This window comes from Felis catus, chromosome B2 (assembly GCF_018350175.1).
Source record: "Felis catus isolate Fca126 chromosome B2, F.catus_Fca126_mat1.0, whole genome shotgun sequence".
NCBI classification, from domain to species: domain Eukaryota; kingdom Metazoa; phylum Chordata; class Mammalia; order Carnivora; family Felidae; genus Felis; species Felis catus.
The window spans coordinates 122,600,614-122,625,701 of NC_058372.1; the positions used below are offsets into that span (position 1 = coordinate 122,600,614).

A 25,088-nucleotide genomic window follows, 5' to 3' on the forward strand; every position below is an offset into this window, starting at 1 on the left:
CAAAATATTTGATAAATTATTTTTAAGGGTGCATCCCTTTTTAGGATGACCCTTTTGATAGGCAACATAAAAGATAATGTTGTAGAAAATTCCAGATTATTGCTTTCCTAGAGGATTTCAGATCCAGGAGAACTATTTCTATACTTTCTCTTGTTTATGCAATAAGCCTATAGTGCTTCATTGAATATGTGAAATACTTTATACTTTGCTAAAGTTTAGTGTAATAGAGATTCTTCAGAGGCCATTTTTGCCTCTAGTCAAATTCTTGCTAGAAGAAAGTCATTATGAAATGGCAGATTTATTTATCTTTTCTACATCAAGATCTGTAGTACAAAAAGAAAACCTAAATCATATTGGTGCTATTTGTTTAGAAAATGCATTCTAAAAGACTTAGGGATACGGGCACCTGGGTGGCTCAGTTAAGCGTCCAATTCTTGATCTCTGCTCAGGTCATGACCTCATGGTTTGTGGGATCGAGCCCCATGTCGGGCTCTGCACTGACAGTAGGAAGACAGCTTGGAATTCTCTTTCTCCTTCTCTCTCTGTCCCTCCCCTGCTTGTACTCTCTCTCTCTCTCTTGCTATCAAAATAAATAAATAAACCTTAAAAAAATTAACTATATATATTTTATTTAACCCAATATGTCCAAAATACTTTAATTTTAGCATGTAACTAATATTTCAAAATTATCAATGAAATATTTTATATTCTTTTTTTTTACACCAAGTCTTTGAAACCCAGTGTATATTTTACACTTACAGCATATCTCAATTTGGCAGCTAAATTTTTGCCAGAAATATTCAGTCTGTATTTAGATGTCGTAAAATTAACATCTTGAAAAAGTACATTCACATAAGCAAGTTGTTCCAAATGCACTTAAAATTTTTTCCAATAACTGAATCAATTATCACTTTTAAAACTTATATTTAAATTAAACTAAATTAGAAAATAAGTTCCTTGGTAACACTAGCCACCTTTTAAGTGCTCAATAGTCTGAAGTGGCTAGCGAAAATCAGAGAGAAAGAAAATGATCAACTCAGTGTAACAATTGTAAAATGTTAAAAGTTGTTGAATTTGGAAGATGGACATACAAAAGTCCTTTGTACAATCCTTTAAACTTTACTGTCACTTAGGACTTACTTAAAACTTAAAAAGAAAAAATACAAAACTATATTTATTATACAAATGATCAATTCCCCCAAAAAACAAAACAAATATACTATGTTCAGTTAAAATTTCTGAAAGTAAATTATGTGGGCTATTTTACAAATAGAACTTTATAAGCAGTTCTTTTCTTTCCAATCCAAATAATAAAGTAATTCTCAAGCACCTCAAGTCCTAGCCATGGTGCAAAATGTTTCATGCAGACTCTGTCAGGACACCTTTTATTGAAGGTAACAGAAAAACAATTAAAGCTGGCCTAAAATAGAAAGGTAATTTGTTGGCTCCCATATCTAAGAATATTTGGTTATTTCACAGCCCTGAAAGGAGATCTGCAAAAACAAATGCCCAGTGCCACACGCCTGGATTTTTATCTGTCTGTATTTCTCATTTCTGTATGTTGTCATTCTGCTTGTAGGCTGACTCTGAAATATGGGGAAGATGACCATTGACAACTGCAGATTTATAACTTATCATCTTAGCAAACTAGCTGCTTCTTTCTCCCAAGTTAAATATAAACACCAGGGAAAGATTCTAAATGGCCCAGATTAAATCGCATGCCTACTCCATGGACAAATTAATGTGGCATCTATGAGTGACCAGGCTAAATTCACATGCCCACCTCTGTGGTCAGAGTTTCTAGGTAAGAGAGATAGTATATTCAGCTAAATTAAAATTGGGATCATTCACAGAGTATCTTGCTATCTCATTTCAGATCTTCAGCAGCTCCTATAATCTCTTTCAGGAACATGCCTCCATATTCTGCCCATTTCTATGTCCTCAGATATTTGTCGTAGCAGGGAAAGAAAATATGGTATAATAGTTTACACTGCTAACTCTACAGCCGGGGTAATAAGGTTTAAATTCATGTTCCATTACTTAATAGCAGTGCGATCTTGAGCAAGCTGTTTAAACTTTCGGAGCCTCAGCTTCTTCATCTATAAAATGGAGAACATAACACTACTCTGAAGAGCTAGAAGTGTGTTAACTCATTCAGTTCTCACAAATAACACAATGAAGAAAGGGAAGAGAGAATTTAAGTAGTCAGTTCAAACTGATATCATTCCTAGGGAAATTCTGTCTAGCCTTCATGACATGCCTATCCCCTGGAAAGGGGACTGTGGGGACATCTTGAATGACACCTCTGCCAGGTCCCTGTGGAGTGAGAGAGGAAGTCTACCAAATGAAGAGTGGAGATGGGAAAGCATGCTGGCAAAACAAAAGCCAGATTTCTGTATACTATAACACTGGCAATAATTGACAGAAAAATAAGAATAGGGTTTTACTCTCATGAGTCAATTGTGGGTCAAGGCAGTTGGATTAACTCTCCCTCTAATGACAACTAAAAATGTGGACAAATAACTTTTTTTTTCTTTTTGCTTCAAGGCATTAAACAAGTAAAAGGGTAGGACTATTAGGCCACAATCTGGAGAAGATGATGGGTAAGGAAATTAACTAGGCACTTTTACACTGAGTAATTTTACCTAAGGGGCATTTGTGGATTCTAAAGGAGGTGTCTAAGATGCTGGGAGGTACTTTTGACAGCTTCTCAGGGAAAGTGATTAGAATCAAGGGTTCTACCAGAAGGATGGGCCTTATTTTGGGCTGGGAATCCAAAGGGCTTCACCAAAGGACTAAGCATGAAACAGAAGTAGATAGGCCATCACTGGGACTGCAGCTCAGCTTTGAGTCATCTCCTTCTCTTATTGAATGAAGTCACTAGCCAAAATCCCAGCTGCCCAAGTATTCCAGGGCCTGGTCCCCCAAGACTTTTGATAGAAGCAAACATAAAACTTCTGGCAAGGAAGATATCCTCTTAAGTCTCAAATTGTTTTTGCCAACAATTTGACAAATATAATGTCTGACATTCAATCTCAAATAACTAGGCACATGGGAAACAAGACAACATAAGAAAGCCAGCAGAAAGAAAGAAAGAAAGAAAGAAAGAAAGAAAGAAAGAAAAGAAAGAAGAGAAAAGAAAAGAAAAGAAAGACCTCTGAGTGTTCTAGATACTGAAGTTATCATATAGAAATTTTATATTTATCCCAGTCGAGGTGATAAAAGGCAAAATTGAAAGTATGGGCAGATAATTGGAATTAATACTAAAAAATGAAAATTTGAGAACTGGAAACATTGCTCCCATCATATTAATGAAAACAAATTGGATAAACCATAAAAATATAGTTCTTAAAGCCCACCAGAGAGATAAGGTCATAAGAAAACCTAATGAATTCAAACCCAAAGAGTGGAAACTTCTTCTAGAAGTGAAAGGACCTAACAACTGACTGTATCCTTGGCAGGGCAGTGGTGGGTAGGACAGTTGGAGGGAAGGAGGAAGCTTCCACAGATACAAGTAAAGAGAAAACAACTGAACTTACAGTGAAATTCTAAAGACTATCTGTGGGCTGACTTGGTCATTTAAAATCTCTGGGAGATGCCCATCTTTTCCATGGGCCTTCTCACAGTGTTCATGAAAGAGATTGGGGGCCAAATGGGAAAACTGAGCAATACCCTGGCTGAGGCACAGGTCCATGGATAGGGCCTGCCGAAATCTGAGGTCAGGACAAGAGAATAAGTCCACAGACACTCTGGGCCTTGCATTACCCATCAGACATCATTTACAGCTGGGGGGAGAGCTGAAGCTATGAGAGAAGACCCTCTCTCACTGAGGTACAAATGTGGGGCCTGCAGAGGACTGAGCGCAGGACAGAAGAGCAGAGATGAACTCTTCAAACATACAAATCCCAAGTATACTAAAGAAAATGTTTTGGCTCAACCCTTGAATAATCTGAAGACTGTGGTGAACTGAATCTAATTAGAATCACAACAAAGCCCAGGCCCAGCTCAACCATAGACTAGATTGACTTAACCTCCAATACTAACATCCTGACAGAAAAGGAGATGTGCCCCTTTCTGGATATAAAGTTTATTCATTTCAGTCTCTTCAGTTTCTCTACATCCTGCATTTAACCAAAAGTTATGAGACATGCAAGAAAGAAAGATGGTCAAGTTATGGCCCAGAGGCAAGGTATGACCATGCATGAAAGATGGCCAAGATATCAGAATTATCAGATAGGGACTTTAAAAGAACTATAGTAATCATGTTAATGTATCTAGTTGGATAGGTGGACAACATGACTAAAAAGACGGAGCATTTTAGCAGAGAACAAAGACATGGAAACTGTTAAGAAAGAGTCAAAGGAAAATACTAGAAATGAAAAATACACAAAAGAATACTTTGGTGGGCTCATCAGCCAACTGAACACAGCTGAGGAAGGAATCAGTAAGATTGAAGACAAGTCAATAGAAATTATAGTAAAAAAGAAAAAATGAAAGCGAGAGCAAGAAAAAGAACAGAGCACTGAAATCTGTGAGTCAATGTCAAAGGGCCTAACTTATTAGTAATTGAGAAGACAGAAAAAGAAGACAGAGAATAGGGCAAAAAACGTATTTGAGTTTTTCAAAATTGATAAAAGACATCAATTCACAGATCCAAGAAGCTCAGATACACACAAAGATTAAGATTCAAGAATTACAAATTAAAGAAAACCACATACAACACCCAATAATCAAACTGCTAAAAACGAAAAATAAAATCTTGAAAGCAACCAGAGGGAAAAAAGATACATTACCTAAAGGGGAACAATCTTACAAATGATAACTGATTTCTCATCAAAAACACCGAAGCTAGGGGCGCCTGGGTGGCTCAGTTGGTTAAGCGTCTGACTTCGGCTCATGATCTCACAGTTCACGGGTTCTAGCCCTGCATCAGGCTCTGTCTGTGCTGACAGCTCAGAGACTGCAGCCTGCTTCGAATTCTGTGGCTCCTTCCTCCCTGCCCCTCCCCTGCTTGTGCTCTCTCTCTCTCTCTCTCAATACTAAATAACCATTAAAAAAAATTGTTTTTAAAAAAACATGGAAGCCACAGAGCATTGGGTGGCTCGGTTGGTTAAACATCTGACTTCAGCTCAGGTCATGATCTCACAGTTCACGAGTTTGAGCCCCACAGCAAGCTCTCTGTTGTCAGCACAGAGCCCACCTCAGATCTTCTGTCTCCTTCCCTCTGCCCCTTCCCTGCTTGTGTGCTCTCTTACTGTCTCGAAAATAAAGAAACATGAAAAAAAAAAAAAATGGAAGCCAGAAGACAAAAAGGTAAATCCTAGGGCAAAAGTAAATTCAATTGTAGCTTTATTAAATACTACCAAAATCCCCTCAAGAGGATTGTACTAATTTGAAATCCTACCATCAATGTAAGAAAGTGTATTGCCCGACAGGTTTGCTGAAAGAGTGTATTGTTACCCTGTTTTCGATCTGATAAGGGAGAAATATTGTCTCAATGTAGCTTTAATTTGACTTCTATTATAAGCAAGGTCAAACATCCTTTTACATGTTTAAGGGTCATTTTTTGTGTGTGCTGTTATTTTTTAAATTTTATTTTAATTCCAGTGTAGTTAACACAAAATGTTTTGTTAGTTCAGGTGTACAATATGGTGATTCAACAATTCTATACATTACTCAGTGCTCATCATGATTAGTGTGCTCTTTAATCCTCATCACCTATTTTACCCATCCCCCAACCTCCTCCCCTCTGGTAAACATCAGTTTGTTCTCTATATTTAAGAGTCTGGTTTTTGGTTTGTCTCTTTTTTTCTTTATTTTGTTTCTTAAGTTCCACATGAATTAAATCTTACGGTATTTGTTGTTCTCTTACTGACTTATTTCACTTAACATTATACTCTCTAGATCCATCCATGTTGTTGCAGATGGCAAGATTTCATTCTTTTTTATGGCTGAGTAATATTCCATTATATATACATATCACTTCTTCTGTATCCATCCATCTATCAATGGACACTTGGCCCACTTCATAATTTGGCTATTGTAAATAATGCTGCAATAAACATACAGGTGTATATATCTTTTTGAATTAATGTTTTTGTTTTCTTTGGATAAATACTCAGTAGAAGAATTACTGGGTCATATGGTAATTCTACTTTTTAATTTTTGAGGAACCCCCATACTGTCTTCCACAGTGGCTGCACTAGTTTGCATTCCCACCAACAGTGCATGAGAGTTCCTTTTTTTTTCACATCTTTGTCAACACTTGTTGTTTCTTGTGTTCTTGAATTTAGCCATTCTGACAGGTGTGAAGTGATATCTCATTGTGGTTTTGATTTGGATATCTCTGATAATGAGTGATGTTGAGCATCTTTTCATGTGTCTATTGGCTATCTATGTCTGTTTTGGAGAAATGTCTATTCATGTATTCTTTCCATTTTTAATTAGATTATCTGTTCTTTTGGTGTTGAGCTGTGTAAGTTCTTCACATATTTTGTCTTCTGACCCTTTATTGGATATATCATTTGAAAATACCTTTTCCTATTCAGTAAGTTGTATTTTAGTTTTAGTTATTACTTCCTTTGCTGTGTAGAAGCTTTTTATTTTGATGTAGTCCCAATAGTTTTTTTTTTTTTTTTTTTTGCTTTTGTTTCCCTTGCCTCAAGAGATATATCTAGAAAAATGTTGCTACAGCCAATGTCAGCGAAATTACTGCCTGTGCTCTTTTCTAGGATTTTTATGGTTTCAGGTCTCACATTTCTATTCTTAATCCATTTTGAGTTTTTGTGTATGATGTAAGAAAGCAGTCCCATTTCATTCTTTTGCATGTAGCTGTCCAGTTTTCCCAACGCTATTTGTTGAAGAGACTGTCCTTTTCCCTTTGCATATTCTGGCCTCCTTTGTTGAAGATTAATTGACCATAAAAGCATGGGTTTATTTCTGGGTTGTCTATTCTGTTCTATTAATCTATGTGTCTCTTTTTGTGGCAGTACCATACTGTTTTGATTATTAGAACTTTGTGGTATATCTTGAAATCTGGGATTATGATACCTCCAATTTTGTTTTTCCTTTTTCTTTTTAAAATTAAAAAAAAATTTTGTTCTGTTTTGAGAGAGAGAGAGAAAAAGAGAGAGAGAGAGAGAGAGCCTGAGCAAAGAGGAGGCAGAGAGAGAGGGAGACACAGAATGTGAAGTAGGTTCCAGGCTCCGAGCTGTCAGCACAGAGTCCAACATGGTGCTTGAACTCACGAATCATGAGATCTTGACCTGAGCTGAAGTCAGATGTCCAACCAACTGAGCCACCAGGTGCCCCTTTTTTTCTTTTTGAAGATTGTTTTGTCTATTTGGGGCCTTTTGTGGTTGCATACATATTTTAATATTATTTGTTTTAATTCTGTGAAAAATTTCATTGGTATTTTAATAGAAATTGCATTAAATTTCCAAATTGCTTTGAATAGTATGGACATTTTAACAATATTTGTTTTTCCAACCCAAGAGCATGGAATATCTTTCCATTTGTTTGTGTCATCTTCAGTTTCTTTCATCAGTGTTTTATAGTTTTCAGAGTACAGGTCTTTCACCTTCTTGGTTAAGTTTATTCCTAGGTATTTTTTTTTCTTTTTGTTGCAATTGTAAATGGGATTGTTTTCTTAATTTCTCTTTCTGATACTTCATTATAAGTGTATACAAAGGCAACAGATTTCTTTCTTTTTTTTTTGCAACAGATTTCTGTATATTGATTTTGTATCCTGTGACTTTACTGAATTCATTTATCAATTCTAGTAGTTTTCTGTAGTAGTTTCTACAATTTCTAGTAGTAGAGTCTTTAGGGTTTTATATATATATAGTATCATGTCATCTGCAAATAGTGAAAGTTTTACTTCTTCCTTACCAATCTGGACACTGCTTCTTTCTTTCTTTCTTTTTTTAATTTTTTTTTTTAAAGAGAGAGAGAGAAAGCATTTGCGTGCACACTTGCAAACAGGGGAGGGGAGGGAGAGAGAGAGAGAGAGAGAGAGAGAGAGAGAGAGAAAGAATCTTAAGCAGTCTCCATGCCCAGCACAGAGCTCCAATGATGCAGGGCTCAATTTCACAATTGTGAGATCATGACCTGAGCCAAAATCAAGAGTCAGACGCTTACCTGACCAAGCCACCCAGGTTCCCCTATTTCTTTTTCTTGTCTGATTGCTGTGGCTAGGACTTCCAGTACTATATTGAATAAAAGTGGTGAGAGTGTACATGTTTGTTCCTGATCTTAAGGGGAAAGCTCTCAGTTTTTCATCATTGAATATGATGTTAACTGTAGGTCTCTCTCTCTCTCTCTCTCTATATATATATATATATAGCCTTTATTATTTGAGGTATGTTCTCCCTAAACCCACTTTATTGAGGGGTTTTATCATGCATGGATGTTGTACTTTGTCAAATGCTTTTTCTGCATCTATTGAAATGATCATATGGTTTTTATCCTTTTTCTTATCTATGTGATGTGTTGATTGATTTGTGGATATTGAACTACCGTTGTATCCCAGGACTATATCTCATTTGATCGTGGTGAATGATTTTTTTTAATGAATTGTTGGATTTGGTTTGCTAACATATCATTGAGGATTTTTGCATATATGTTCATCAGAGTTATTGGCCTCTAGTTCTCTTTTTTTGTAGTGTCTTCATCAGGTTTTGGTATTAGGATAATGCTGGCTTCATAGAATGAATTTGGAAGATTTCCTTCCTCTTCTATTTTTTGGAATAGTTTGAGAAGAATAGGTATTAACTCTTCTTTAAATGTTTCATAGAATTCACCTGTGAAGCCATCTAGTACTGGACTTTCTTTTGAGGGGAGTTTTTTTTTTTTTATTATGGATTCAATTTCATTGACGGTAATTGGTCTGATCAAATTTTATATTTCTTCCTAATTCAGTTTTGGGAGATGATGTGTTTTTTTTTTTAAGTATCTTTCATTTTTTTTAACATTTATTTATTTTTGAGACAGAGAGAGACAGAGCATGAACAGGGGAGGGTCACAGAAAGAGGGAGACACAGAATCCGAAACAGGCTCCAGGCTCTGAGCGGTCAGCACAGAGCCCGACACGGGGCTCGAACCCACAGACCGGGAGATCATGACCTGAGCTGAAGTCGGACGCTTAACCGACTGAGCCACCCTGGCGCCCCAGGAGATGATGTGTTTCTAAGAATTTATCCATTTCTTCTAGGTTGTCCAATTTGTTGGCATATACTTTTTCATAATATTCTCTTATAATCCTTTGTATTTCTGTGGTGTTGGTTGTTATTTCTCCTCTTTAATTTCTGATTTTGTTTATTTGAGTTCTCTCTGTCTCTTTTTATTTTTGGCTAAGTTTTATCAATTTTGTTGATCTTTTCAAAGGAACATCTTATATTGGGTTTTTTAAATTTCTATTTCATTTATTTCTGCTCTAATCTTTATTATTTCCTTCCTTCTACTGGCTTGGGGTTTTGTTTGTTCTTCTCTTTCTAGCTCCTTTAGGTGTTGATTTAGGTTTTTTGTTTTTTTTTTTAAGATTTTTCTTGCTTCCTGCTGTAGCAGGAGATAAAATAGTGACATTTTATCTTTTATCTTTTTTATTATGAATCTTTTTTTTATCCTAATGTCTTTTGTTCAACTCTTTTCCATCTCACTTTATTTTTTCTTTTCTTTTTTTTTCAAAAGAAATTTTTTAGTGTTTATTTATTTATTTTTGGAGAGAGAGAGAACAGAAGAGGGACAAAGAGAGAGAGGGAGAGAGAATCCCAAGGTGTGCTAACAGCACAGAGCCCATTGTGGCGCTTGATCCTATGAACTGCAAGATCATGACCCAATCAGAGAGCAAGAGTCAGACGCTTAACCAACTGAGCCCCTTAGGTGCCCCTCCCCCTCACTTAAATTTTTTTTTATATTAAGCACATTGAACCTTCAACTACGATATGTATTGGAAATATTTTGTCCCAGTTTAGCAGCCCGACTTTGACTTTGATTATGGTATTTTTGTCATGAAATGGTTTTGATTTTTATGTAATCTAATGTGTCAGTTTTTCTTTTGCTGCAATCTGGACTTTCAGTCATAGTTAGAAAGGCTTTCTTCTCACCCAAGATAAAGATGAATTCACTCAAGTTTTCTTCCAGTACTTATATGCTTTCATTTTTCACATTTAGGTCACTGATCCATTTGGAGTTTATTCCTATATATGGCATGAAGTAAAAATCTAATTTTATTTTTTTCCAAATGGCCAACCAGTTGTCCTAGCACCATTTATTAAAATTCCATCTTGGTCTCGGTAACTTGAAATCCACCTTTGTTATATATTAAGGTTTCATATGAGCTTAGATCTATTTCTAGACTTTTTTACTTCAACTATTTCTATTCTATCTACATACAGGTGCACCTGTATATTCACATGCTAGTACTGTTTTAATTATAGAGTATTTTTTTAATGTTTATTTATCTTTGAGAGGGGGGAGGGGTAGAGAGAGAGGGAGACAGAGGATCTGAAGCAGGCTCTGCACTGACAGCAGAGAGCCCGATGCAGACTCCAACCCATGAACCACCAGATCATGACCTGAGCCCAAGTCAGATGCTTAACCAACTGAGCCACCCTGGCATCCCAATTATAGAGTCTTTATTTATTTATTTTTATTTATTTTTAAATGTTTATTTATTTTTGAGGGAGAGAGTGCATGCAAGCAGAGAGAGATAGAATGAGGAGGACAGAGGATCCAAAGCAGGCTCTGTGCTGACAGCAGCAAGCCCGATGTGAGGGTCAAACTTACAAGCTGTGATATCATGATCTCAGTGGAAGTCGGATGCCCAACTGACTAAGCCACCCAGGCACCCCTAGGGTCTTTATAATATATAGTTTTCAGTATGGGAGAGTTAGGGGGATACTCCCTTTTCATAAATGTTTTTTAGTGTTTTCCTGACAGTTTTTACATGGTTTTCTATATGAAGTTAAGTGTCAACTTTCCTAGCTTCGTGTAAATGCTAGAATTTATTGGAAGGAGGACTGAGTTAATTGATAAGTACATTTAGGGAGAACTGACATATTTATGATGGTGAGTTATCTTATCCAAATATGAGAGATGTCCTTTTATCAAAATTAGTTTTGAATCTTTTAGGACAGTTTTAAAGTTTTCCTCATATAGATTTGTACATTTATGATTAAATGCATTCTTGTTGTTTTATTTTTGTTGCTATTGTAATTAGTATTTTTCTCTCTCATTACATTTCTAGTTGGTTTCTGTTTGTGTATATGAATTCTATGATTTCCACATGTTAACTTTATAAAGGATATAAAGTTTAATTGTTTGTTAATTTTATTATTAATTTTCTAAGGTTTTCCAGGTATACCATCATATCATCTACAAATAGCTAACAAAGGTTTCTATGGAAATTGCCAAGTTGATTGTAACATTTATATGAAAATACAGTAAAGCTAGAAGAGCCAAAACCAAAAGGAAAACAAATGTGGTGGCCTTATACTACATGATTTCAGGTTTCACTGCACACCACAGTAATGGTGATAACTGTGGCATCGATGTGAGGATAGACAAACAGATGGAACAAAATAGCCTAGAAATGGACCCACACAAACGTGGTCACTTGATTTTCAACAAAGTCACCAAGATGACTAAATGAAGAAAAGAAAGTTCTTTTTTTAATGTTTATTTATTTTGAGAGAGAGACAGAGAGCGTGAGTGGAGGAGGACAGAGAGAGAGAGACACAGAATCCAAAGCAGACTCGAGGCTCTGAGCTGTCAGCACAAAGCCCAATGCGGGGCTTAAACCCATGAACCATGAGATCATGACCTGAGCTGAAGTCCGATACTTAACTGACTGAGCCACCCAGGCGCCCAAAAGAAGGTCTTTTTGAATAAATGGTGCTAAACAAGTGGATACACATATGGAAAGAATTGACCTTAGTTATTATTACTTCCTGACCTTTACTGAACTTTTGTAATCTTAATTTTAACATTGAGAAAAAGTCATGCTGTAGGTCCACAACTCCTTATCTGTGGTTCCAAAACCTGAAATTCTCTGCAAACCACAAGCTTCTTTCTCAATCTTTTGGTGCCCAAATCCAACCTAACCTAATTTATGTGGCCACAAACCTAATATGAAATGATTTGTGGCTACTTATGTAGCCCCTATGTAATTTACTACATTCATATATTTTACTGCAGGTGTATAAATTTATTTGATCATAAGCTGTTACCCAGATCCTGCTGATTGTGTTCCATACCACATAGTATATACAATATATTACCTTACCAGAATCCAAAATGTTCTGAATTCATACATATATACTCATGAGATGATACATATAAAGTGATTAGTATATAGTTTGGCACAGAGTAACTTCTCAATATAGGTTGATGACTTCTCCTCCTCCTCCTCTTCCTACTACAACTATCACCACCACCATGATTATTATTACTATTATAAAGTATAGGAGTAGCTGAAAAGGTGATTAAACACTTAAAAAGAATTGAAATAACTAGTAACAGCAATAGAGGTTTAAAGGAGTGATTCAGTGTCTGTCAGTGAGTTCAGTCTCTCTGGCATCCACAGGGAAGTGGCATTGATGGAGCAGTACAGATCTTTGTGAGGAGGGGGTGAAACAAAGCCAAGTGCCCATTAGAAAACACCTTCCCCTCCGCCCCAGCTGGAGAGTCTCCCTGCTCCTGCTAGTTTTAGAGAATCTGAAGGGATTAGAGGAGGTGGCGGGTTTCCTGATACAGCACAACCAGGCAAAGATTGTTACCATCGAAAAAGAAAAACAGTTTGCAGGGCACCTGGGTGGCTCAGTCGGTTGAGTGCCTGACTTAGGCTCAGGTCATGATCTCGCAGTTCTTGGGTTCCAGCCTCACATTACAATCGCTGTCAGCCTGTCAATGCAGAGCCCGCTTAGGGTCCTTTGTCCCCCTCTCTCCGCCCCTCCCCCAATTGCGCACTTCCCCCCCCCCCACACACACCGCCCCGCCCCACTCCCCGATTTTTTTTTTCTTTTCAGGGAGAGAGGGAAGGGAAAGAGGAGAGAGAAATAAATACAGGAGAAAGAAGAGAAAGAGAGCAACCAAAAGAACAGCTCTTTTTCAGAAACAGCTTCTTTTTCTTGGGCCAGCGCTAACAGTGAGTCATGACCAGTGACTATAATTATGGGAACTTAAAGGTCCAATGAAAAACTTCAAGAAAAAATAAACTATAACACAAGCTGTTAAAGTTACTGTCCCAGAACACTAACAAAAGCAGGCGGCTTGTATTTTGCAGAGTTAGGTGAACTAAATAAACCCAGTTAGCCATCGTTTGACTACAACTCTATTTTAAAGGGATGTCTGAAAGTAGGGAGGAGGAAGATAAAATCTCTTTGTTATGATTAACAAGGGCCTTGATAAAGGAATCCTCCAGGTTCAGGACGGATGGCGTAAGACAGAAACAGGCTGAGGCGCACAGCATAGAATTAGAGAAGAAAAGATCCAGACCACCAGGAATATGTCAGTTTTCTTCATTAGGAGCAGAGCTTTCGCCACCTCCTTCTGGGACCCACTGCACCACCTTTGCATTGTCATTGTTATGGACTAGGTAACAATGTCCTCTCTTTCCCACCAGACTCACATAGTGAAGCTGTACCCCTCAATCTGATGGTATGTGGAGGGGCCTTTGGGAGATAATTAGGGTTAGATGAGGTCATGAGGATGAGGCCTGTGATGCAGTTAGTCAGGAAGAGAGCTCTCACCAGGAGCCAAATTGCTGGCCACCAGTGATCTTGGCCTTCTCAGCCTCCAGAACTGTGAGAGGGTAAATTTTCTGTTGTTGAAGCCATCCACCCTACAGCACTTTGTTACAGCAGCCTGAGGAGACTGAGACAGCACGTAGCAATACACTTACACCTGCTCACTCGTTCCAGGATGTGGGGTCCGTCCTTCCAAATGAATCCTATTGTCATTAGTCCCAAACCAAAGACCCCTCCGGGTATTTTTATAAGCACATGGATTGACTGACCCCTGAGTATCGTAGCGTAGCCGGGTGAGTGAGATAAAACCAGGAAGCTGCACCCCTTCCATGATGCTGCTTTAGTAAGGATTACTTCTGCCTGGGAATGTGACAAGTTAAACAAGAGAATGAGGATAAGATAGGTACAAATAGGCCGACTTCTTTATACAATGTAAATGACTAATAGGTGTTGGAAGAATGAAACCAGTGAGGCTGAATCTTCTTGGTGGCTCGCTGCCTCCACCTTCTGGAGATTTGGAGACATAACAGGGCTGTCGGTTAGGTATTTTTGTGCTTAATAATTCCTTAAGATCACTCTTATTACTGAAAATTAATGTTGGGATAAAAACAACCAAAATCTTACCATGTCAAGATCTTGTAGGTTGAAAGATTTAAAAAATTCCACATTACTTTTAATGTCATTTGTTATGTCTAAGAAAACATATTACTGGCTATTTAGAGTCTCTTCCTGCTCACACAGCTTATCCAGTTTAGAATATACTTATTTTTATTTTTAAATAAGCTTTATGCTTGAACTCATGACCCTGAGGTCAAGAGTCTCACGTTCTCCCAACTGAGACAGGCACCCCTAGAACAGAGATTTTATGATCAATAGTCCATTTTTAGCTAAAGATCAAGTCAAAAAGCACCTTCTTTCTCACACTTACACAGGACTCTTACTATCATAGATCTGTATGAATTCAAGACTTTATGTCGTCCAGATATTTTAAAAATAATGTACCATCCAATCATGATTATAGACAATAGGAGATAAATTCCTTAATGTGAAAAAGCCTACAGCAAACACCATTCTTAAGTGTGACATGTTGGAAGGTTTTGCTTGGAGTCCAGGAATAAGCAGAGGCTGCCTCCAAGCACTAATCCTATTCAACCTTGTACTGGAGGCCTCAGCCAATGCGTGGTGGCATGAAAAAGGACAAAAAGTAAGTATCGAAAAGGAATAAATAAAAGTTGTTCTTCACAGATGATTATCTGATTGTATACATAAGAAAAAAATTAAGTTACAGATAAATTATTAAACCAGTAAGAGAGTTTACTGAGAGTGCTAATACAAGATTTTTTAATTAAAAAAATCATTCGTATGTCTATTTATCAGCAACTAATGGCTAGAAAATAAAATCTTAAGAAAGAGGGGTGCCTGGGTGGCTCAGTCAGTTAGGCATCATGATCTCATGGTCGTGAGTTTGAGCCCCATGTCAGGCTCTGTGATGATAGCTTAGAGATTGGAGCCTGTTTCAGATTCTCTGTCTCCCTCATTCTCTGTCCCTCTCCCGCTTGCTCTCTGTCTCTCTCCCTCTCTCTCACAAAAATAAATAAACCTAAAAATTTTTTTAATCTTAAAAAATAAATCATTTATAGTACTATCAAGAAATATCAAATACCTAACAATAACTCTAAAGAATGTGCAATTCCTTTAGTTAGAAAACTCTAAAATTCTGAAAGAAATTATTAAAGAAGATTTCAATGAATGAAGTCATATCCCACTTTTGTGGACTATCAGAAGACTAGATAATATAAATCAGTTCTCCTCAAATTTATCTCCAGATACAATGCAAACCCAAACAAAAGTCCTATAGATTTTTGAAATGAAACTGGTTCTGAAGTTTCTTTGGAAATGTAAAAGTATGAGACCCACTTGAAGAATACAAGAGGACTCACTTCACCTGATTATTGTTATATCATGCAGTTTGGGCTCAAGGATAGACAAATCAATTATGGGATACAATAGAGAAACGCATCAAGAGATAAAATGGACATTTGGTTTATGACAAAAGTTGGTATTGAAGAAGAGTTGCTAGAGGGCAGCTTATCAACAGTGCCAGGACAGCTGGTTATCCAGAGAGAAAATATTAAAATAGATGGGCTAACAAAAATGAACTCCTAATGTAAGACTGTTGTGGACTGAATGTTTGTGTCCCCCTCCAAAGTCATATGCTGAAGCCCTTAACCCTCAGTGTGATGGTACTTAGAGGTGGGATCTTGAGGAGGTAATTAGGTATAGATGAGGTCATGAGGGTGGCGTCCCCATGATGGGATTAGTGTCCTGAGTTCATGTGCTTTGCTTTCTCTGCCAAATTGAAATGGCCATTTGCAAGCCAGGAAGAGGGCTCCCACCAGGAATTGAGTGCCAGTATCTTGATCTTGGATTTCCCAGCCTCTAGAATTGTGGGAAATAAGTATATGTTGTTTAAACCACCCCAGTCTAGGTAACTTATTATGGCAGCCTGAGCTGACTTAGATGAACAACTTCTTGAGAAGGGTAAAGCAATGAAGATTTTTAAAGACAGTGTAGGGTATCTTCATGACATCAGGGTTGGGGCAGTTTTTTAAATAGGACACACAAAAGAAAATCCACAAAGGAATAGAATAACTCTTAAAATTAAGAATTTTGTTCATCAAAAGACCCCATTAAGAGGGTGAAAACACAAGTCTAAATTGGGAAAACATATTTGCACAAGCAATAAAAAAATTGCATGCAGATTATATTATGAACTCCTTACCAGTCAATAAGAAAAAGACAAAACCCAAAGAAAAATAAGAGACATGCATCTCCAAATGGCTGATAAAAACTGAAAAAGTGCTCAATCCCATTAATAATCCATGAAAGGCAATGGGATACCACTGGAATGACTAAAATTTTAAAATCTAACAAGACCAATTTGGAGTGGGAATGTGGAGGTCTCATCATTGGTTAGAGTGTAAATTGGTACATTTATCTTAACTTGGCATCACCAACTAAATTTGAACATTTGCATTCCTGTCATCAAGAAATGCCACTCCAGATATATAAAATGTGTGTGAGTGCACCCCAAGACACATGTTCAAGAGTGCGTAGCAGCAATGGATTTTCTGAGAGAGAGCGAGCGTGTGGGGAGGGGCAGAGTGAAAGGGAGAGAGAATCCTAAGCAGGATCCACGACCAACAGGGAGCCCACAAGGTGGGGCTGAAGCTCATGACCCTGGGATCGTGACCTGAGCCAAAATCAAGAGTCGGACGCTCAACCGACTCAGCCATACAGATGTCCCTGTCGCAGCAATATTTTAAAAAATCCAAACTGGAAACCACACTGATATCCATCAAGAGCAGAAACAATATATATAGATTGTGGCATATTTATACAGTGGAATGCAAAAGTAAAATGTGGACTCTTAAATATGTAATGTTAATTAAAGGAAACCAGACATAGAAGCATACACACTGTATAATTTCCATTTATATTTGCTGTAAAAAAGACAGCAAAACCACAGTGTAGTGTTTAGATATGCTTAGGATAAAGGCAGAAAGAGAGCCAAACAAGTGATTATATTCAGATAAGAATAGTGATTACTTTTGAGGAGGGAGGAATTTGTGTTTTGGAAAGGACATGCAGATGTTTTTGGGGGGTCTGGTAATGTTTTCTCTGACCTGGGAGATTTACATGGTGTTAGATTTCAAGTAATTTTTTAAGCTGTAATTTATATTTTACTATGTTTCTGTGTGTGTATTATATGTCATAATAGGAAAAAGATTATAATCTAATCTAATCTAATCTAATATAAACCTATTGACCTGGATAGCTCATTTAAGTGTCTGACTCTTGATTTTGGCTCAGGTCATGATCTCGTTCATGAGCTTGAGCCCCGGGTCCATTGGGCTTGGATCAGGCTCTGTGCTGGGTTGTAGAGCCTGCTTGAGATTGTTTCTTTCCTTCTCCCTCTGCCCCACCCTGCCTGCACTCATGTGCGCTCTCTCTCTCTCTCTCTCTCTCTCACACACACACACACACACGCAAAGATCAGAACTCCAGATCCTGCACTTTTAATTAGAACATGATAGCACCAGTCCTTCTATTGTCCCAACGTCCTACAGGATGCTTATCCCTGCCAGTTTGATTCTAGGTTTGGGAATCTTTTAGATTTGCAGCATTAAGGACAGAAACGGCTCTGAGGTCATGCTGCTGAGCTGCTTTGGCCCCGTTCGGATCCGAGTTACTGGTCCAGATGGAGCGATATCTGCTAGTGAGAATTAAAAGCAAGAGGGCTTTCAGGCCCTAATAAGATTGTTCCCTGGCCAGCACAGAACAAAGCATTTAGAGTTTATAAGCCTTATGGTTAAGTCCAGAGTGAACAAAAGCTTGGATTTTCTTTTGAGGTGAAATGAACTATATCTTTATCACTCCATAATGAGGCCCACTCTCTTTGTGGATTTTTAAAAATTGCTTTTACAGTGAATTCTGAAAATGTTTACCGTGGGGCTAGATGTCATGTCTTTCTCTCTCTGAAATAAGATTTAACATTTGCATTAATTAAAAATACTGTTTTTAGGGACGACTGGGTAGCTCTGTCAGTTAAACGTCTAATTTCAGTTCAGGTCATGATCTCACAGTTTGTGAGTTCGAGCCCTGTGTAGAGCTGTTTGCTGTCAGCCCACTTGGGATCCTCTGTTCCCCCTTTCTCTCTGCCCCTCCACCGTTCTCATGCTTCCTCTGTCTCTCTCTCTCTCTCTCTCTCTCTCTCAAATAAATAAACATTTAAAATAATATATTGTTTTTAGCCTGCAGAAAGTCTTAACGAGATATTCATTTGTGAGACGGTATTTAAATGGAAGGATACATAGTAGGTTAGTGGTACAACAGCACAAACGTACAATCAATAAATATTAATTACAGAGTATAAAGGAAGTGAATAAAATTTGAGGTCGAAGAGGAAGAAGAAAGAGAAAAGGGAGGAGGAGGAAGAAGGGCCGGAAAACGAGAAGAAAAGATGATGATATGATTGTAGAGATAAAGGAAGGACACAGATTCTTCATTTGAAATAACTCTCAGAAAGCACTTCATATTTCAAGTGAAAAGCCACCTTACACAATTGCTGAGAAATATTGGACTGGCTTGTACTCTGCAGTCCTGTTAGTTACTAGAATGAAACTGTGCTTATTTAAAAGTCTGACGGGTCCTCTGAATAGTACAGATCTGGTCTTTGAAAACACATGTACATTTACATAGCACATAATTGGGAAAGCCAGTATTTACCTGATGTAATTGTGGAGGCTTGGTTCTTTTCATTCATTCAAATTTCATTCATGAGAGCTTGAATGACACAGACCATTTATACTCTTTCTTTATCACTCTGCCCTTTGTTACACATTTCCTGAGAGGATAAATCCCAGTGTAGAAGGAGCCATGATGACAAGGGCATACAGTACTTAATAAAGACTGTATGCTGTGTTCAAAAAAGTGCCCAGTGTGGAAGTGAAGGTTAGAAAGGATTTCTTTGCTGGCTATGTTTCTTAATCCCATTTTCTGTGGTCTTGAATAGGATCAGGGCTTGGAGGGAGGCATAGAAGGAGGTACCAACTAGAGGGGAAAGCAAGGCAGTGGACTGGTGTGTGCCAATATTTTCCAGCGTTGCTCTGTCAGCCTGCAGTGAGGAGACTTTCAAGCGTATGGAACTGCAATGGTTAAAATATTATGTCAGTGGAACTTTCTAGTACAAGTTAAGTTACTCCCCTGATGGAAGGGGAACGAAGTTTTGCCTCACTCCTATTTTGTGCCAGGCACTTTATTATATTAAAAGAAAGTCTTTTCAGTCTATTCCCTTTAAAAATACCTGGTCTTAGGGTTTAGAAGAAACATTTTCACTCCTTGCTCACCATGTTTCTTATACTCTGGTTGCCTAAGTAGGATAGTTGAGTTGACAGCATGGAGTAGTAGAAAAGGAATAATGTTTACAATGAGGCACACCTAGGTTCCAATCCTGCCTCTGGCTTTTACCTTATGTGAGACTTTGATAGGTTCCTTAAAAAAAAAAAAAAAAAAAAAATTATTTATTTTTGAGATGGAGGCAGAGTACAAGTGGGGAGGGGCAGAGAGAGAGGGAGACACAGAATCTGAAGCAGGCTCCAGGCTCTGAGCTGTCGGTGCAGGGCCCAACACAGGGCTTGAACCCACAAACCGTGAGACCTAAAGTCCGGCACTTAACTGAGCCACCCAGGCACCCTAATAGGTTCCTTAATTTTTGCAGAGTCCAGTTTCTTCACCTGCAAAAAAGTAAATGGCTCTCCTTTTGCTTGTCTTGCAGGAGCCTTGTGAGGATTCAATGAGAATTGCACATGAGCAGCTTAAGAGTCTGGCTTGTGGTAAACACAACATTTAACATTTTTCTTTTTAATATGAGATTTGTATGTGAGATGAGGACTAAGCTTTGTTTCTCATTCCCTTTCCGATGTTCAGATTATTTACCCCATTGGCAAGGCAAAGAAGGGGTAGGTAGGAACCTCAATCAAGATTCATTAAAGGGGTGCCTGGGTGGCTCAGTCAGTTAAGCAGTCAACTCTTAATTTCAGCTCAGGTCATGATCTCATGGTTCATGAGTTCTAACCCCACATGGAGCTGTGAGTGCAGAGCCTGCTTTGGATCCTCTGCCCCTCCCCCATTCATGCCCTCTCTCTCTCTCTTTCTCTCTTTCTTAAAAATAAACACACATTTTTAAAAAAGGATTCATTAAAGTCTTCTTTGTAGGCTTAGGAGGACACAAGAATTAAAAAAAAAAGAGAAACCAAAAAGAAAAATGAAGACAGGAATGAGTTTTCCTTACTTTTTTCTTTTTTCAAGATAATCCAATTTAACTTGTATTTAATATTATCACTAGGTTTTGCCCTTGAATACTAAAGTTTTAGTTATTAATTTTTCACTCAAGAATTTTTTATATGGTGAGTATGGGCCCTTTGAGGGACAGCAGTTTATATTTTGACCTAAGTTTCCTCTCTTCCCCCCACCAACCTATCTTAAGAAGCAAGGAAAAAAGTAGTGCCAGAATGATCAAACTAGAAGCCCCATTTGATGCATGATGGGCATCGAGGAAGGCACTTGTTGGGATGGGCACTGGGTGTTGTATGTAAACGATGAAACACGGGAATCTACCCCCAAAACCAAAAGCACACTGTACACAATGTAGGTTAGCCAATTTGACAATGAATTATATTTAAAAAAAAAAAAAAGGAAGAAACCCCATTTGCGACAAAACACGAGGCAGTATTTGGTGGCACATTTGATCACAACATTTTATCTGAAGATGATTTCTGTTTTCAAGAATCCCTGTTGTTTGCAGGGAATGGAATAAATCTTTTTTGCTAAAATGGCAGCATAAATGTTTTAATTAAGCAAGACCCAGAAGGGGTGTGGAATGTCTAATTAGACCCCATGGGTACCAATGATGTCCGCCGATTGAGGGATGGTTCCCCAGCCGTGAGAGAAAAGCTTTGCCGAGAGCAGTTGGCGCCTGCCATTCCCCACGGTCGGTCGCCATAGTGGTTTCTTTTTCTCCCTGAGAATGTTTGCAAATGGAGAAGTATTTTACTGAGTCCATATCTCATTACAAAATCCATCTCACCACAAGTTTCTAGTGAAAATGAGAAAGGGAGAGAGAAGGAGAAAGAAATGGAATGAATCTGCAGGCAGGGCTTGAAGGTTTGCACAGTGCCCGTCTCTCCACGGGTTTCTCAAAGCCCTCTCCGTCATATCCCCTGGGCACTTTATTCCAGATAGATCAAGGAGCTATGTCTCCATGGGAACAGCATAGAGAGAACAAAATGGGGAATAAAGTTCATGTATATAGCGCATAACTGTTGATTTTTATGTGCTGGCTTTATTCATTATCTCAGAGCTGCAGTGAGTATGGAGTGTTTCATGGGTACCTGAGTTCCCAAATCCTTTTTTTCCTATCCCTTCCCACCCATCCCTAAAATGTCAAGCACAAACAGCTGGAGTTACTAGCTGTACAGTTTATTTGCATAACCCTCCCTGGGCTGTGTTTGGTGGATGGAACACAGGCTTTGGAGCCAAGGTGGTAAGGGTTCAAATCCTGGCTCTGGCACCAACCTCAGTTCCTTCATCTATAAAATGGGACTGATACTTCTGCCAGCTTCTGGGAGGATTCAAAATGGTGCATAGAAAGTCCCTGAGCCTGGCACAGAATAGGCCCTTAACAAATGGTAACTACTATTCATATTATTATTGACCTTCTGCTCCCTTAAATGGTTCTTGTCACATTCTGATTAACAGAGAAAGAAAGTAGGAATAAGGAGTGGAAGGAAAAAGTATACTCTTCGGCAGATTTCAATGTTATCAGCAGAGCTTGTATCTAGAACTAGAAGAAAATGTCTTATAACTAAACATCTGGATTCTTCATGCCTAAGAAGCATAAGGAAATGGTCCAGTTTTCAAGGCATTGCTGCCTCAGTGTGTGTTTTAAAAACATCATGTCATGTCGCTTGTGGTTTCTCTATTTTACCGTTATATACAGGCTGTCAGACTGGCCAATCTCATCAGCCCTGCGAGCCAAAGACAGAGGATACACACACACATACAAAAGCCTCTGCCAGCATAGCCTATTTGTTTTGTCATGGCAACCCTTGTCACTTCCAGCTGGAGAGTGAGTGATGATGTCATTATCAAGAGAGGACTGGGGAGCAGGCTGAGAACCCAGTCTGAGCTATAGGATTACAGAGAATTATATTTCAGATTAAATGATCATGTTTTGGAGAGCAGCCATCAGTACAAGGCACTTAGGCTTGACATAAATGAACACACACTGTCTTTGGCAAGGAAAGAATGGAGTTTGAAAATTTGACATTAAGAGCAAAATCTCTGTGTATGTGATTTTAAGAGAGAATGCATGAAGCTCCTTCAGTGTGCCAGCATATCTGTATTAGTGTTGGGTGAAACTATAAATGACTCTCATGGTCTGGTGGTTCTTTTAAGTCTCAGGGACCAAGTACAACATGGTCTGGTCAGAGATCTGCTGCTGGCTAGAGATTGGGACGAACTGGGGGCTGCTGAGTAGACAGATTACCCATGAGAGGGGCCAAAAGCCAGGTCTCCAGCAGCCAATGACAGAATCTGTATCCAGAGGCCCTCTGAAGACTAAAAGGGGGTGCCAGTATTACATGCCCCCAGTAGAGCAGGCATAAATGGGGACTGTTACAGGCAAACCAGGATGCGTGGTCACTACATGTAAATCCTGGATGCATGATTCCTTCATATGAAAGCGGCTCTGATGTTTTCGCTCTAGAAGTACAGTCATACAGCAAAACAAGGCTGAGAGGGGGATTGGTCACCTACATGCAGGTCAAGAGACTAGGGGGCCAGATGTCACCTCAAATAAACTAGCCCTGGCAGAGGCTTCACACACATATGACTGTAGCAAGGGAGAGGTGTTTCCCCATTTGTCTGAGAGCAACCTGGGACACCACTAGACCAAACGAATCATAACCTCCAGAATAGAGACTGTAAATTTGTTTTCTTAATGTTTATTTTATTTTCGAGAGAGAGAAGGGGAGAGCAAGCAGGGGAGGGGCAGAGAGAGAATGAGACAGAGGATCCGAAGCAGGCTCTGCACTAACAGGAGAGAGCCCAATGCAGGGTTTGAACTCACAAACAGTGAGATCATGACCTGAACCAAAGTCAGATGGCTCACCAGCTGAGCCACCCAAGCACTCCTGGAAAAGAGAGAAAATGTGTGTCTCATAGAGTCTTAGTGCTAAAAGGAGGCAGCGGTCATCTAGGGCAATTTTGTCTTTTCACAAACTAGTATAGCAGAGTGGTAGTTAGCCTGAACTGTGCCTGAGGCAGAATTCACAGCCTGCTCTTTAACAGCAGTGAGCTCTTGGCCAAGGTGCTTTGGCCCCTGAGCCTCGTGGCTTTATTGAGAGGACGGTGTAATGTATATAAAGTGAGATGTCAGTAGGTACAAGTTATTGTCACTGACTTTCTGGAGGTGGGAGTCCTGGTGGTTTATGGCACAGCTGTGACCTGAATTCTTAAACTAACTAGGTCATAATTGTCATTACATTTTCTGTGCTCATGGCAAGCGGAGGGAACCGAGATCACTCCAGACTTGTGTACGTGTAGTTTTTAAACTTCTAATTTTGGAATAGTTTCAAATTTTAGAAAAATTACAGGAGTAACACAAAGAGCTCTCACATACACTTCATGGAGATTCCCCAGTTGTTAACTTTTTATATTTGCCTCATCATCGACTCTCTCTCTTCACACTCACACATGCGCACACACATACGCACACACACATTGTATCTATTATATGTATATTCTATGTATTTCTCCTCTAAGCTAGGAGTACCCGCATGTGCCCCATTACCCTTTACTACCTCAGTATCTAGTTCCTAACAAGAGTACCCTCCTACCTAATGAGAGTACAATCTGGAAATTAACATTTATATGTTACTTCCAGTTATTTCTCAGACACCTCCCCCATTTATTGTGCTTATTGTTCCAATATGGTCTTCTGCAAAGGAGACAATCCAGGCGTATATGTTATATTTAGCTCTAAGATTTTTTTTGGCTCCTTCCATTGGGAAATATTTCTGTCTTTCCTTATCTTTTATGGCATTAACATTTTTTAAGTGTACAAGTTTGCTACTTTGTAAATGCTCTTTTGGGGATTGTTGGATGTTTTATCACTGTTAAAGTTCAGGGTATGCATTTTTGCCAAAAACAAAAATATACCATGTTTTCTCGTGGATCGTCACGTGGGTTTGTCTCATGACTAGGACTAGGAGGTTAGTGTTTATCTTTTGATTAATATATTTGCCAGGTTCCTCTACTTTGAGTAAATAAGTATTTTATACTTTGTAAATTAATAAATGTTAGGTACTTTGTGGGAAAAGACTTTAAGACTATATTTCTGTGTATTCAGCTATACACAGATGCTGTACCTCATCAGTTTTTCCCTATTTGTGGCATTCATTGATGATTATTGCCCGAGTCAATTATAATTGCAAAATGGTGGCTTTAAAATTTCATCCTCTTTCTGTATTTATTACCCGAAATTCAGCCATAAGGTTGAATTTAGAGGCAAACTCAAGGAATGGGCAAAGGTCAGAGTCATGGTGCCCGTCTGTTGGTTCCCTTTCACACTGACCCGTGCGACACTCAGATTGAGCGAGACTTCAACATGAGGAGGCAGCTGGGTCAGAACGTTCAGTCTCTTGAGGCAAAAGGTGCTTCAGCAGTGGCATTAGGCTGCAGGAGCCAGCAGAAAACAGAGTAGAAAGAGTTTGCGGGAAG

General features: G+C 38.6%; 1 long non-coding RNA gene across 1 annotated transcript in view; it reads left to right on the top strand.

The window, feature by feature from the left end:
• The window catches only part of LOC123385549, a 37,871-nt gene extending 14,463 nt beyond the window's left edge, over positions 1 to 23,408 (top strand). The window contains exon 4 of the long non-coding RNA XR_006598320.1: positions 20,083 to 23,408. This is a non-coding gene — a long non-coding RNA (uncharacterized LOC123385549). The remainder of the gene's footprint in view (positions 1 to 20,082) is intronic.
• Positions 23,409 to 25,088: the final 1,680 nt, after the last annotated feature.